General features: G+C 48.0%; 1 protein-coding gene across 2 annotated transcripts in view; it reads left to right on the forward strand.

The window, feature by feature from the left end:
- Positions 1–6,214: 6,214 nt before the first annotated feature.
- Positions 6,215–14,017, forward strand: part of AMOTL1 (angiomotin like 1) — an 86,470-nt gene continuing 78,667 nt past the window's right edge. For both annotated transcript variants that reach the window (XR_013231707.1, XM_077341473.1), the window contains exon 1: positions 6,215–6,322. The gene's annotated coding sequence lies outside the window, so the exon portion shown is untranslated. The remainder of the gene's footprint in view (positions 6,323–14,017) is intronic.

Below are 14,017 nucleotides of genomic sequence, written 5' to 3' on the forward strand. Positions count from 1 at the left end.
AGTCCCAGCAGCAGAAAACGGAGTCTTCAAGGGCACCAGAGCTTTTTCTCAGGGCAAAAAAATTGATTTTTAAACTCCCCGTCTTTTCAAACTTTGTAACCTCCAACCTGATGAAGGGACCTGAGAACCCCGAAAGTTTGCCCAGTTTTCTGTGCTATTTTGGTGGATCCCAGTAAAGTATCCGGGGAACTCCGGGGAATGGCAGAGGACAGGAAGGCCTGGAGGATCATTGTCCATGGGGTCGCGATGGATCGGACACGACTTCACACCTAACAACAAGTAAAGTATGTCAATTTTGTTCTTTCTTGATTTATTTATTTTGGGCGTTGCCATTTTTTTTTCTGCAAGCACACTCGAGCTGTTTGGTTATGGATGAACAGTTCACTGAACGTTCAGCTCACACAGTTGCTGCCCACAAGCGAAATGCAAACCCAGCCAGAGGGTAATTGAGCACCCCTAGTAATCAGGGACAAGGGAAAGAGATAAGTTATCCCACTGTTAGGATACTTGAATCAGGATGAGCCAGCAAAACTGATTGGTTGTAGGTTTGGGATGGATCAAAGGAAATTCTTATTCAATAATTACAGAACTGGGGACCATAAGATGTACTACCAGCATCTAGTTCAGATGGCAGGGGTAGCCAAACTGCAGCCCTCCAGATGCCCATGGACTGCAATTCCCATGAGCCCCTGCCAGCAAACACTGGTAGGGGTTCATGGGAATTGTAGTCCATGGGCATCTGGAGGGCCGCAGTTTGGCTACCCCTGGATTAGTCACACATGTGGAGCTGTCAACCAACAATAGTATTTGAATCATGGCATTAGATTGTTGACTTATTTTGTTCATGGCTATCGTTACAGCTTCCGTCAATAAGCCGGTTCTTTAGCCATGATAAATGGAACCTCCATGTGCAGAGATAGTTAGCATAGTTTTGGCTACCCACATGACGGAGACGGGAAATGCTGTCACTTTTGTGGCTTTCCTCACTAGAGCAAAGGCCCAAGGGATTTGGCAATGTTCAGCCTGGAGAAGAGGAAGTCGAGAGGGGACAGGATTGTGCTCTCTTGAAAGGTGGTCACTTGGAGGAGGGCAGGGAAAGGTTCCTTTTGGTAGCAGAGGAGAGGACCCGTAGTTATGGCTTTGAGCTACGTGTAGAATGATACTGGCTAGATATCAGGAGAAATTTTTTTACAGAGTAGTCCAGCAGTGGAGAGATGGTGAGTTCTCCTTCACTGGCAGTTTTTAAGCAGCAGCTAGACAGAGGGAGAAGGAATTTGTGGGATCTAAGTTTTCATGATTATGGATTCTCAGCCCTTTCCTGACCATATCCCATAATAAATTATGGCTCCATGAGCCATCCAAGGAAAGGTATCAGCAGTCCTTGAAGAGCTCTTGAGCTCTTCAAATGCGGAGAGGCTAATCGAGGTAAGTTTGTGGAGAATGGTACAAATGGAAGGACAGTGACTGTTACTAATGAAAACAGAAGGGCAAACCCTTAAAACAGACCAGAGCCTTCCTTGGTAGTCTCTCATCTGGACCCTGCTTAGCTTCTGTGATCTGGTGAGATCTACTGATACCATGCTGCCTTTCCTTCCAAAACATCAACAATGACAAATTTCAAGAGAGATTCAGGTGGACAGGCATGTTGGTCTGAAGCCACAGAACAAAGTTTGAATTTGGGAGCACTTTTAAGACCAACAAAGTTTAATTTTGGGTAGATGCTATCATGTATCTGAAGAGGTCTACATGCACACGAAAGCTGATGCCCAGAATTAGATTATGTTGGTCTTAAAAGGTGCCGCTAGACTCACACTTTATTCTGGTTAATGTCATTTTTGATACTTGACTGCCACTAAAATCATAGAATCAGAATCATAGAGTTGGAAGGGATCTCCTGGGTCATCTAGTCCAACCCCCTGCACTATGCAGGACACTCACAACCCTGTCGCTCATCCACTGTAACCTGCCACCCCCTTGAACCTTCCCAGAATCAGCCTCTCCGTCAGATGGCTATCCAGCCTTTGTTTAAAGGAGAACCCACCACCTCCCGAGGAAGCCTGTTCCACTGAGGAACTGCTCTAATTGTCAGGAACTTCTTCCGGATGTTTAGATGGAATTTCTTTTGCATTAATTTCATCCCATTGGTTCCGGTCCCTCCCTCTGGGGCAAGAGAGAACAACTCTGCTCCATCCTCTACATGGCACTAGTTCTTCAGGATGAGAACAATGTTTCTTCAAGGCCTGCTGCCAGACACTATGAAGTACAGGACTGGACGTGGGACTTTTCAAAGCACATGGTCTACGGTCGAGTCATGGTTGTGACTCAGGGTTATGAAAATTCTTGCGTGATCCTTCAGTCAGGGCCCTGCTCCAAGTGTCATTGTGCACCTCAAAGGCATTTCAGAGTCATTTTCCGCAATTACTGTCCACTGAGCAGCCAAGCATAGAACCTCTGCGTGCAAATGTGTGATCTGTCATTCGGCCCTTCCTTCTCTCACCTTTTAATTAATTTTCTAATACATTGTCCATGTAATAAGGAAACCATTCAGTCTTCTAGCGTGTGAAAGTTTCTCAGCTCTAAGTGACCATCCAGTAACGTCACAAACTGGATTCTGCCTCCAAAGAGATTATAGGTTGGGCTCAGTAATATGTTAGTGGAAGAAGAGTTGGTTCTTATACCATGCTTTTCACTGCCTGAGGGAGTCTCAAAGCAGCTTACAACTGCCTTCCTTTCCTCTCCCCACAACAGATAACCGGTGAGATAGGTGGGGCTGAGAGCTCTGACAGGACTGCTCTGTGAGAACAGCACTATCAGGACTGTGACTAACCCAAGGTCACCCAGCTGGCTGCATGTGAAGGCATGGGGAATGAAACCCAGCTCGCCAGATTGGAAGCTGCTGCTCTTAACCACTGGACTATGCTGACAGTCACAAAGCTTCCCACTCCTTCCACAAGCCCTTTTTGAATCTGGGAACATTTTCCCCCAGGTTTGTGGGACTTGCTCAGACTAGTTGGTGTGTGGGGCAGGAGGCTATAACGGGGAGGTAGAATGGGACAAATGCCCTCCTTTGCTGGAAGAAGAGAACAATTTCCTCTCCTCATTGCAGCCTCTTGACCTGCATGGCTTTTTCGGATAGGAAATCTCTATACTGCCTCTCAGAACAGCTCAAGACAACTCATGAACAATTAAACAAATCAGTAACACAAATAACTGCACAATAATTAGTTCATGTGGGTCCCAGGACCCAAGATTGGAAGGTCTGCTTAGTGGGGTGGGGGGAGGAGAAGAAGGAAAACAGATCTGTAATCCTTACAGCCTCTTTGGGCTGGTTCCAATCCTATATTTCACATGCAGGTGGCTGAACATGCACAGTGCAGCATGAGACTCCTCCTAAATTAACAAAACAAATGATTTCATACTCAGGAAAAAAAATCTCTCGCTCATGCTGACAGATTAGTTCTTTGCTAGGTGTTGTGACTTTGTTAGGTGTTGTAACAGAGTCTCAAATTATCTGCTGGAAGTTTCCCGACCAAGCTGAAAACGCATTTCTCAAAACTTATATGTTGTGTGCGTGTGTATGTGTGTGTGTGATCCTGAAACTTGATCCTGAAGAAAAGCTAGCTGGCCCAGGGGAGAGTAACCAGGTGTAATGGCATTAGAAAAGAGCAACAGTAGGCTAACAAAATTTGTGGCAGGGTAAGTGCTTTTGTGAGTCACGGCCCAATTCAGTGTCTCACAGAAGTGCCTAACCTGTCACAAATGTTGTTAGTCTTTTAAGGACGCTTGCTATTTCTAGTATTACAGACAAACACAGCTCCCCATCTTGATATTTCTCCAAGTGTAATAAGAGCGGTGACCTTGCAGCCATATCCACGGACTACACATGCATGAAGGAAAATAACACCTTCGTTCGATGGGCACTCTGATGAATTTTCCCAGTTCTGAAGGATCACGTTTCTAGAAAAAATGTATGCGCAGAAATAGCCTATGTGTAACATTCAGAATCTGCTAGAGCAGGGGTAGTCAACCTGTGGTCCTCCAGATGTCCATGGACTACAGTTCCCATTAGCCCCGCTGGCAGGGGCTCATGGGAATTGTAGTCCACGAACATCTGGAGGACCACAGGTTGACTACCCTTGCGCTAGAGTAATGGACACTAACTAGCAGTGTTAGAAGCTCCTTTCTCACCTAGCAACAACTGGATGATGAGATACCGACACAGGATGTTTCTACGCTGGTTTTGTGCTGGTTTTTACCTTCAAGGCCCTGAACAGCTTTGGCCTGAGTTCTTGAGGAACCATTTCTCCTGTACAGTCTAGCCTGCCACTAAAGACCCTTCTCACTGGCCCTGCCTGCAGAAGTGAGGCAGGGGGAAACCAGAAGCTGGGTTTTCTCCCCCAGGAGTGGGCACCTCGTCTGTGAAAGGCCTATGTACCTACAAGGCCTACTGGGTGCCAGCTGTACTCTTATACCTACCAGGCCAAAACATTCTTTCCCCTCTTTTATTGAGAGGATCTTTTAAAACTTTTTACTGCCCACTTCTAGCTTGACAACTGTTTATTTGCTATATTTACATCCCATCTTTCTCTCAAACAGGGACCTAAATTAGCTTACATCATTCTCCTGTCTTCTATTTTATCCTCACAACAATCCTGTGAAGAAGTTAAGGTGAGAGAGTATGTCTGGCCCAAGGTCACCCAGCAAGTTTCCATGGCAGAGTGGAGATTTGAACCTTTGTTTCCTAAATCCTAGTCCAGAGGTGGCCAAACGGTGGCTCTAGATGTTCATGGACTTCAATTCCCATAAGCCCCTGCTGGCATGCCCAATGGTTAACGACTCATGGGAACTGTAGTCTATGAACATCTACAGAGCCACAGTATGTCCACCCCGACCTCACCCAATACTTTACTATACCTTGCTGATTTATGAGAATAATTTTATACTGTTAAATATTTTCTGCTATTTTTAAAGCTCTGGCTTAGTTTTTAACTATTGGGCTCTCAAGCTTATCATTAGCGATTTTATGCTGTTTTATCAATCTACCATGTTTCATTTTGTAAACTGACTTGAAAAGGCCTCACAGAAATTCTCTAAACGAATACACAAGTGAGCCTAATGGGCAAGGGGACTCCTTAGTAGAGGAACGGCCACAGAGTACGTCCTACCCTGAGTCATCAACCTCTTCCGCATGGTGGGAAGACCCACAGAAGAGCCTTGGTAATGTCCACAGTGCAGCTGCGGGACAAGCCTATATCTAATTCTGAACACAGCCCTAGAGGCGGATGGTTAAAGTCACAGATTAAGGCCATGTACAGAAAAGGGAGATCTTTCTATGACCTTGGAGGACCAAAAAAAAATCACAAATCTTTTTTAAAAAAATGGGATTTTACAAAATATGAGGAAGAGTTGCCTGTACAAACACGGACAACGGAGTTCCATTCTATCGACTGTGGAGTTACCAGTACTGAGCTTTCTGCCTATGAGCCAGTTGCTCATGTAGAACCGCAGGTGGGTTGGGGATGGGAAAAGGAAGAGGAGGGGAACTGGAGCTGCTGTCATTCTCTGCCAAACCAATGAAGCCACCAGAAGTAGCAGTGCAGCAAGCAGGTCAGCAAGTAGGTGGCCCAGTGAATGAGTAGAGGGGGAAGAGAGATTGGGATTACCCCTGAAAGTCTCATGGACCCCCCCCCCTCCCATTTTGTTTTCTGTTCATGGTGTAATATAATAAGGCTGGTGTGCTGGATCTTACCGTGTTTTACAGTAGCCCCAAAGTCAATGGGAGCTGCTGTTGCCATGCTAGCAATTATGGGATCAGCAAGGACAGAGCTATAGTGAGGAAGGGAAGCTGGTAAGACCACCCGCCTCTTTGGTGGTCCGGCCAAAAAGCCGGTTGCACCCAACCCTAACCCACTGTGTTTTAGAAGACATGCCTGAACCCACCCGATGGCATTTTTTATCTCCCAGGAACTGACACAATCGACACCCTTGTCTCTCTCCTTCCAGCTGCATTTCAATGGTTTTAATTTCCCCCAGTTAATTATATGACTCCTGACAATGAATATGCATGGGGAGGCTCCCATTATTTACGGGCCTCGTAGGAGGCTTGGAGGAGTCTTTTGAAGCTCTTTGAAAATGCAAGAGCTGTCGGATTCCAGCCCTTTCCCCATACAAACCTTAAGCAAGCCCAGACAACAGCTGCATACTTTTGAGAGAGGCATCACCGGACGAAGAGCTTGTCGCTGGTGGAAGGAGGGAGGGAGGTGGAACAAACCCCTTAGTCGCCTCTTAGAGCGTGGAGGAGAGCAGAGTTAACAGCAGACAGGTAAGCCTTTGGCTCTTTGCCTTTTTGCCATTTGTTCAATTGTTTTCTGGTTCACATAGGGGGGGCTGCCATGTTTGTCGTCCTTTCGTGGGAAGGTTTTGCAACTGGAGAAAGGCTTTGGAAGGAAGACCACAGGAGGCCAGAGGGTTAACCGATGCCACGTGCGGTACCCTAGGCTGGTAGCAGTAATTTTGGGGTCAACAGTGTTGGCAGTGTAAGTGGGGGTTCTGCAGGGCTAAATGAGGGTCACAGTTTGGGAGGGGAATTAATTCCAAGTGATTTCTGTCGCTCAAAAACGTGCAGACCTGTACAACGAAGATTTTCATAGCTCATGGATAAGTAGAACAATGGGCCACAGTCTCTCTGAGTTAAAACAGTATTCTTGCTTGCCAAAACTTCACGGGGAGCCCAGTCCGGCTGCTCGAATCTACCAAAGTCTTCTAATGCATTCCTTATTCAAAGGAAATCAATTCCACCAAATTCGACTTCTCCCGGAAGCTAGGCAGGGTTGGCCCTGGCTAGAACTTGGGAGGGCAACCTCCAAAGTATATCCGGGTTGTGAAGCAGGGTCGGGCAATGGCAGACCACCTCCAAACTCCTCTTGCTGTCAGCCAGACCATCTTAGGATCTCCTGACTATATTACCCACATGCCGTACGATAAATTCCATCAAATTGGACAACACACTCCCCAGACGGCAACTTTCAGCGTTAAAGATGTCGGCCCGCAATAACAGCATAATTACAAGTGATAATACCAGTTATACCAAATCTAATTCCCCCCCTTTGCCTAATTAACTTTGCACATGCATAATTTTCCAACTACCCGGAGCAAGTTGGTAACAGCCCAGAAAAATCTCATCCGACTCCCTTGCAAAAATAAGCTGACTGTTCCACTCTGCTAACCTCCATTCGTTGACTCTACCCATGCCTGGCTAAACCGACTCGTTCTTGGGGCTGACATTGGCATTGACTTGTGTTTTTTTGGATTTGCTCGCACCTGGCAGAGGCTTTCGGCTGGCTGGCGGAGCTAGAAGGGTCGGCTGGGCCTCTCTTCCCCACCAGCAGCCAAACCAAGAGCTTGCCAAGTGGAAACCGGATCAAAAGCCCATCAGTGACTCAGTGTTTGCCCAAATTACAGCCGGCTGCTCCTCCTCCCAGTGGAGTGACTCGCAGCAAAATGGAGAAACTTGTAGGCCTTGTAACTGTGAACATTTCCTTCTAGGTTTTTCAAGAAGTTATTTGACACATTTCAATGCAACAATTCTCAAGGGGAAGGGGGAGAAGGGGAACCGCGATTCAGCTTATGATCTCGAATGTCAATGGAAACAAGTCTGTTTTGAAGCCTGAGCATGATGCCTGGTTTGGCCCACCCTGTGTTTTATTTATTTATTTATTTAAACTTGTATACCGCCATTCGCCAAAAGGTCTCACGGCGGTTCACAATAAAACATTAAAATCACAATAAAAGCCCCATAGGTTCCCATTATATATTACACTATAACAACAATGATGGAGTTCCAGTCCTATAACCCCCGCCTGGTCTGTCAGAGGTCACAATGTTGGTCTCACGAGAGAAGGAGCTGGCCGATGGATCGAAGGCAGTGGTCCCCAACCTGCGGTCCGCGGCCCGGGAAGCTTCTTACTGCGGGAGGGGGGGAGAGGGAATCAGGGCCGCACCGGGCATCGCGCATGCGCAGCCCGGCTGCGCATGTGCACATGCGTGCTGTGCGACCGAAATCGTGCATGCGCGGGACTTTCGCACATGCGCGCATGTGCAAAAGTGTCACGCATGCGCGATTTTGGCCGCGCGGACGCAAAAGTGTCGCGCATGCGCGGTTTTGGCCGCGCATGCATGCTGCGCGGGCGGGGCAGTTGCCCTGCCGGTCCCCAGCCGAAAAAAGGTTGGGGACCACTGATCTAAGGGATCCAAGATGGAACCCGGGCTCTGCCATGGCCTCAACCGTATGCCTGGCGGAAGAGCTCCGTCTTGAAGGCCCTGCAGAAAGCTGGTAATTCCGGCAGGGCCCTCAGCTCTTCCGGGAGCTTGTTCCACCAGGTTGGGGCCAGGACCAAAAAGGTTTTGAAGGTTTGGCTAGGGGGTTCTTAGCCTATTACATGAGGGCGACTCATGTCTGGCAGAAGAAGAAAACATCCGTTGCTATAACTCTGTGCCGTTCGTTAAAAACGTCTGTTTTGAATAGAAAGCAGCGTCCTTAGGCATGCTATATTTATTTATCATTTACATTGAGAAACAGCATCGAGCCTGTCGTCCCAGGGTGGCTTGCATCGATAATAGTACACACCAATAAAACCGTCAATACAATCCAATTATAACTTTAAAAAACTTTAAGACCAGCTCTAAATTACTAGCAGTCAGTTGTCTTAAAAATGTCCCCTTCTGATTAAGAAGTGGGTGGGAGGAGTGAGCTACAAGCAAAGCAGAGAACTGGGGAGTCCCTTGATGTTCTGTTCTAGCTATACGGGCCTCAACCAGAAGGGTCCTGATGTCCTCTGAAAGCTCATTCCACCAAGCTAGGGCCAGGGCCAGGGCCAGGGCCAGGGCCAGGGCCAGGGCCAGGGCCAGGGCCAGGGCCAGGGCCAGGGCCAGGGCCAGGGCCAGGGCCAGGGCCAGGGCCAGGGCCAGGGCCAGGGCCAGACAACTTCCTTGGGACTGGGGATTACCAACCAGTTTGCCGTAGCTGACTGAAGCACTCTCCAAGGGACATATTTGGACAGGTGGTCCCTTGGATAAACAAGGCCCAGACCACGTATGACCTTAAAGGTTAAAACCAAAACCTTGAACCGAACCCGAAACTCGACTGGGAGCCAATGGGGCTGCTATAGTACCAGTCTTATATGGGACCTCCATGGTGTCCTAATCAGGACTGGTGCGGCAACATTTAGGACCTGTTGTAACTTCCGGATTAGGGTCAAAGGCAGGCCAGCATAGAGCAAGATACAGTAATCCAGTCTAGAGGTGACCGTTGCATGGATCACTATGAGTAGGTGTTCTCGGGCCAGATAGAGTGCTAGTAGCTTTAGCAATTGATGCACAACCCCATATGATGGAGCTCAGGATGCCAGCCTCCAGGTGAGGCCTGGGGATCCCCAAAAATTACAGCTTATCTCCAGACCCCAGACTTCCTCAGTTCCCCTGGAGGAAGAGGCAGCTTTGGAGGGTGGAGTAGCTTATATGGCTGAGGTTTCCTTTAGAACAGGGAGCCCTTCTACTATGCTAGCTTATATGGCTGAAGTTTCTTTTGGAACAGGGAGCACTTCTACTAAATAGGGAGCACTTCTACTATGCTAGCTTCTATGGCTGAGGTTCCTTTTGGAACAGGGAGCACTTCTACTATGCTAGCTTCTATGGCTGAAGTTTCTTTTGGAACAGGGAGCACTTCTACTACATAGGGAGCACTTCTACTATGCTAGCTTCTATGGCTGAGATTCCTTTTGGAACAGGGAGCACTTCTACTATGCTAGCTTCTATGGCTGAAGTTTCTTTTGGAACAGGGAGCACTTCTACTAAATAGGGAGCACTTCTACTATGCTAGCTTCTATGGCTGAGATTCCTTTTGGAACAGGGAGCACTTCTACTATGCCTCAGCTGATAAGCTTCCTGCAAGCTTCCTTACTTCCCTTTCATCCATTTTCCTGATGTTTGGCTGACTCTGAACTAATCCTAAACACTTGCGGCTGCTTATGTCCTTCATATGTAGCATCACTGAGGACTAGGGTCGCTACCTTTCTTTTCTGGTGGGGCTTCTTCAGCTTTAGGAGCCAGACAGACTGATAATTCCATGGATATCCAGTCAAAACCAAAACAAACCTCATCCTGTATAGAAAGCCTTGCTAAGCATGTGCAGAGTGCCGTTTTCACTCTCGGTTTACCAGGACCGAGATGTATATTTTGGGACTAGGGTTGCCATCTCTGGGTTGAGAAATACCTAGTGACTTTGGGGGTGGAGCCAGGAGTGGGTGGGATTTGGGGCGAGGAGGGGCTTCAGTGGGGTCAATGCTATGGAGTCCACCCTCCAAAGGAGCCATTTTCTCCAAGGGAAATGAATGTTGCCTGGAGATGAACAGTAAAACCGAGGAATCCTGAGGTCCTACCGGAGGACTGGTATCCCTGCTTGGGACTTCTACCTGCAAAATGCATGTTGGAGTGAGAAAAAAAATGGATGATTGTTGCAATTGGCCTCCCTGTGTCTTGTGCAAACTTGTGACCATCTCTGGATGCATACAGCAATGTCAGCTGTTTCTTTAAAACAAAACAAAACAAGACAAGAAACCAGTTCTGGCTCGCCTGAATCTTGTCTGAGAACCAAGCTTGTGCTGCTGCATAGTCCAATTTGGCAATGGTATATTTCAGCGTAGCAAGCACGAATTCCAATGAATCGCACTGTGGTGCAGATTTGGCTTCACTCGTTGCTGGTTAGCCGCCAGCGTGGAGGTGCTGATGCTCAGATGAAGCAGCCCTGTGCAGTCTCTTTAAGGCAGTGTGGTATGCTTTCTGTGGAATCAAGTCGAGGTCTTTTACATCACCTGATCTTTTTCAGGGGAGAGACTGTAGAATGAGCTTGGGAGTTGGGACCTTTGGCAAATCTGCCACTGAGCCACAGCTAGGGTTGTTAGACCCCTCCCCCTGGGGGAGGCTAGGCCCCCAGCTGCCAGGAGGGACCCCCTTGCTGTCAATCATCTTGCTGAAGGAGGGAACCAACCCTGAAAAAAGGGCGGTAAAACCGTCGCCACTGCCCACCCGACCCAGAAGTGACATTGGGGCGATGGTGTGTTCTCATGTCCCCCCCCCTATTAAAAAGTAAAGGTAAAGGTATCCCCTGTGCGTTACAAGAGGTTCTTATTCCCCCTATTAGGTTTAAATTTTTTTAAAAACAAAAAAGGAGCACAGGTGGGGCAGGAGTGCATAAAAATAATGCAGTACCTTTTAAAAGGTATTTGGAGACACCTCCATGGGTCTTTTACCCCTTTCTAAAAGGCAGAGAGAGCCTCTTGTGGCGCAGAGTGGTAAGCAGCAGAAATGCTGTCTGAAGCGATGTCCATGAGGTTGAGAGTTCAATCCCAGCAGCCGGCTCAAGGTTGACTCAGCCTTCCATCCTTCCGGGGTCGGTAAAATGAGTACCCAGCTTGCTGGGGGGTAAACGGTAATGACTGGGGAAGGCACTGGCAAACCACCCCGTATTAAGTCTGCCATGAAAACGCTAGAGGGTGTCACCCCAAGGGTCAGACAGGACTCGGTGCTTGCACAGGGGATACCTTTACCTTTACCTTTAAAAGGCAGAGTGAAAAACTCTTCTGTTTTGAAAAAAGCAAGCACAAGTAACGCTGGGTAGGAATAGCACTGTATCTTTAGCAACCTTTATAAACGAGTGTAATTTCCCAGTTTCCAATGATATCCTCCCCTCTGTCTCAAAGGCGGGCAGTTCTCTTCTGTTACACGAATGGTTGCCAGGGTCTTGTCCCTTGTGGTCATCGGCAAATGAAAAGGGGATTATTTTGACTAGTGCCTCACAGAAGTCCTGCAATTGCTCTGTTTTCCTTCAGACAGAAGGAAGTGCTTCTGCCAATAGCATCCTGCCCAGGAAATGCTAGGTTTTTTCAAAGGCAGGTTTATGTGTTTGTGTGGAAACAACGAGCTGTTCATGATCTGTGTACAAATATAAGATGAAGAAGAGTTGGTTATTATACCCTGCTTTTCACTACCTGAAGGAGTCTTAAAGCAGCTTCCCTTTCCCTTTCTCTCCCCACAACAGACACTCAGTGACATAGGTGGGGCTGGGAGAGCTCTGACAGGGTTGCTCTATGAGAACAGTTCTATCAGGACTGTGACTAGCCCAAGGTTACCCAGCTGGCTGGATGTGGAAGAGTGAGGAATCAAACCCAGCTCTCCAGATTAGAGGCCACTGCTTTTAACCACTATACCAAGCTGGCTCTGTGCACAAATATATAGCCCACTTTCTGTCATGACACTCTGCTGTCTCGTTACCACCTCATCCTCTTATAGGGTTTCCAGGTTCCCTCCTGGCCACCAGCAGGGGATGGGGGAGGGGGAGAGTTGCCATATCCAGGTTGGGAAACTTCTGGAGATTTGGCAATGGAGCCTAGGGAGGACAGGGGATTCAGTGGGGTACAATACTAAAGTCCCCCATATAAATTGATTTATTTCAGGATTTATGTTGTTGTTGTTGTTAGGTGCGAAGTCGTGTCCGACCCATTGCAACCCCATGGACAATGATCCTCCAGGCCTTCCTGTCCTCTACCATTCCCCGGAGTCCATTTAAATTTGCACCTACTGCTTCAGTGACTCCATCCAGCCACCTCATTCTCTGTTGTTCTCTTCTTCTTTTGCCCTCGATCGCTCCCAGCATTAGGCTCTTCTCCAGGGAGTCCTTCCTTCTCATGAGGTGGCCAAAGTATTTGAGTTTCATCTTCAGGATCTGGCCTTCTAAAGAGCAGTCAGGGCTGATCTCCTCTAGGACTGACCGGTTTGTTCGCCTTGCAATCCAAGGGACTCGCAGGATTTATATTCCACCCTAAATGGTTCTATTAGGACTACCTTTCTCGAAACCACCAGAGGCAGGATCGACTTCATATTTTGAAAATGCTTCTTAAATGAGTCATGGTCTCCCCTTTGTGTTCCCCCGAGGGTGTCACTCAGAATCTGCTTAGGGTCCTTGGCCCTAAAGAAATAAAACTTGTCTCAACCAGGGTCAGGGGTCTCTCAGCTCTGGCCCCAGCCTGGTGGAACGCTCTGCTGAACGACATCAGAGCCCTGTGGGATCTCAAGCTGTTCCGCTGGGCTTGTAAGACAGGATTGTTCCACCCGGCTTACGGTTGAGGCGGGCTGCCTCCCTCCCCAAGAGCCCACCCAAGCAGAACATCATTAACAAGATGTAATCCCCCTCTGCCGCTCCTGGAAGCATGCAGCGATGGGTTTTAAGATTGTTACTGTTTTAATCATTTTATAAACATTGATGTATTTTACGGTTTTAAGCCGCCCTAAACCTTTGGAGAGAAGAGCCTCTTGTGGCGCAGGGTGGTAAGGCAGCAGACATGCAGTCTGAAGCTCTGCCCATGAGGCTGGGAGTTCGATCCCAGCAGCCGGCTCAAGGTTGACTCAGCCTTCCATCCTTCCGAGGTCGGTAAAATGAGTACCCAGCTTACTTGCTGGGGAGTAAACGGTAATGACTGGGGAAGGCACTGGCAAACCATCCCGTATTGAGTCTGCCATGAAAACGCTGGAGGGCGTCACCCCAAGGGTCAGACATGACTTGGTGCTTGCACAGGGGAAACCTTTACCTTTACCTTTTAAACCTTCGGAGAAGGGCGGCATAAAAACTGAATTAATAATAATGATAGTTCTACACATTTTGTCTTCTGTCTGCCGTGATTAAAAGTAAAAAGGAGAGGCATGCCTCCCTGCTTGCGACCCAAGTCACTTGGCTTTATCGTGAGCTGTGATTGGGCTTTTCTGATATTCGAGGGATTTAGTTTCTGGCCCGGTGGTCAAGACTGCCAGCTCACCCTAATGAAGACAGAACCTTCCAGGCAGTGTCTGAAGCCTTTTGCCAGCGATCAGCTGATGCCTTTTATGTCTGCGGGATTTTAATCGGGATGGGACAGGCGGCAGATGGCTGGCGTGTGGATCTTAAAATGTTTGCGTCGTACAGGCAGGC

The sequence above is a fragment of the Paroedura picta genome, chromosome 6, assembly GCF_049243985.1.
Source record: "Paroedura picta isolate Pp20150507F chromosome 6, Ppicta_v3.0, whole genome shotgun sequence".
Taxonomy (NCBI): domain Eukaryota; kingdom Metazoa; phylum Chordata; class Lepidosauria; order Squamata; family Gekkonidae; genus Paroedura; species Paroedura picta.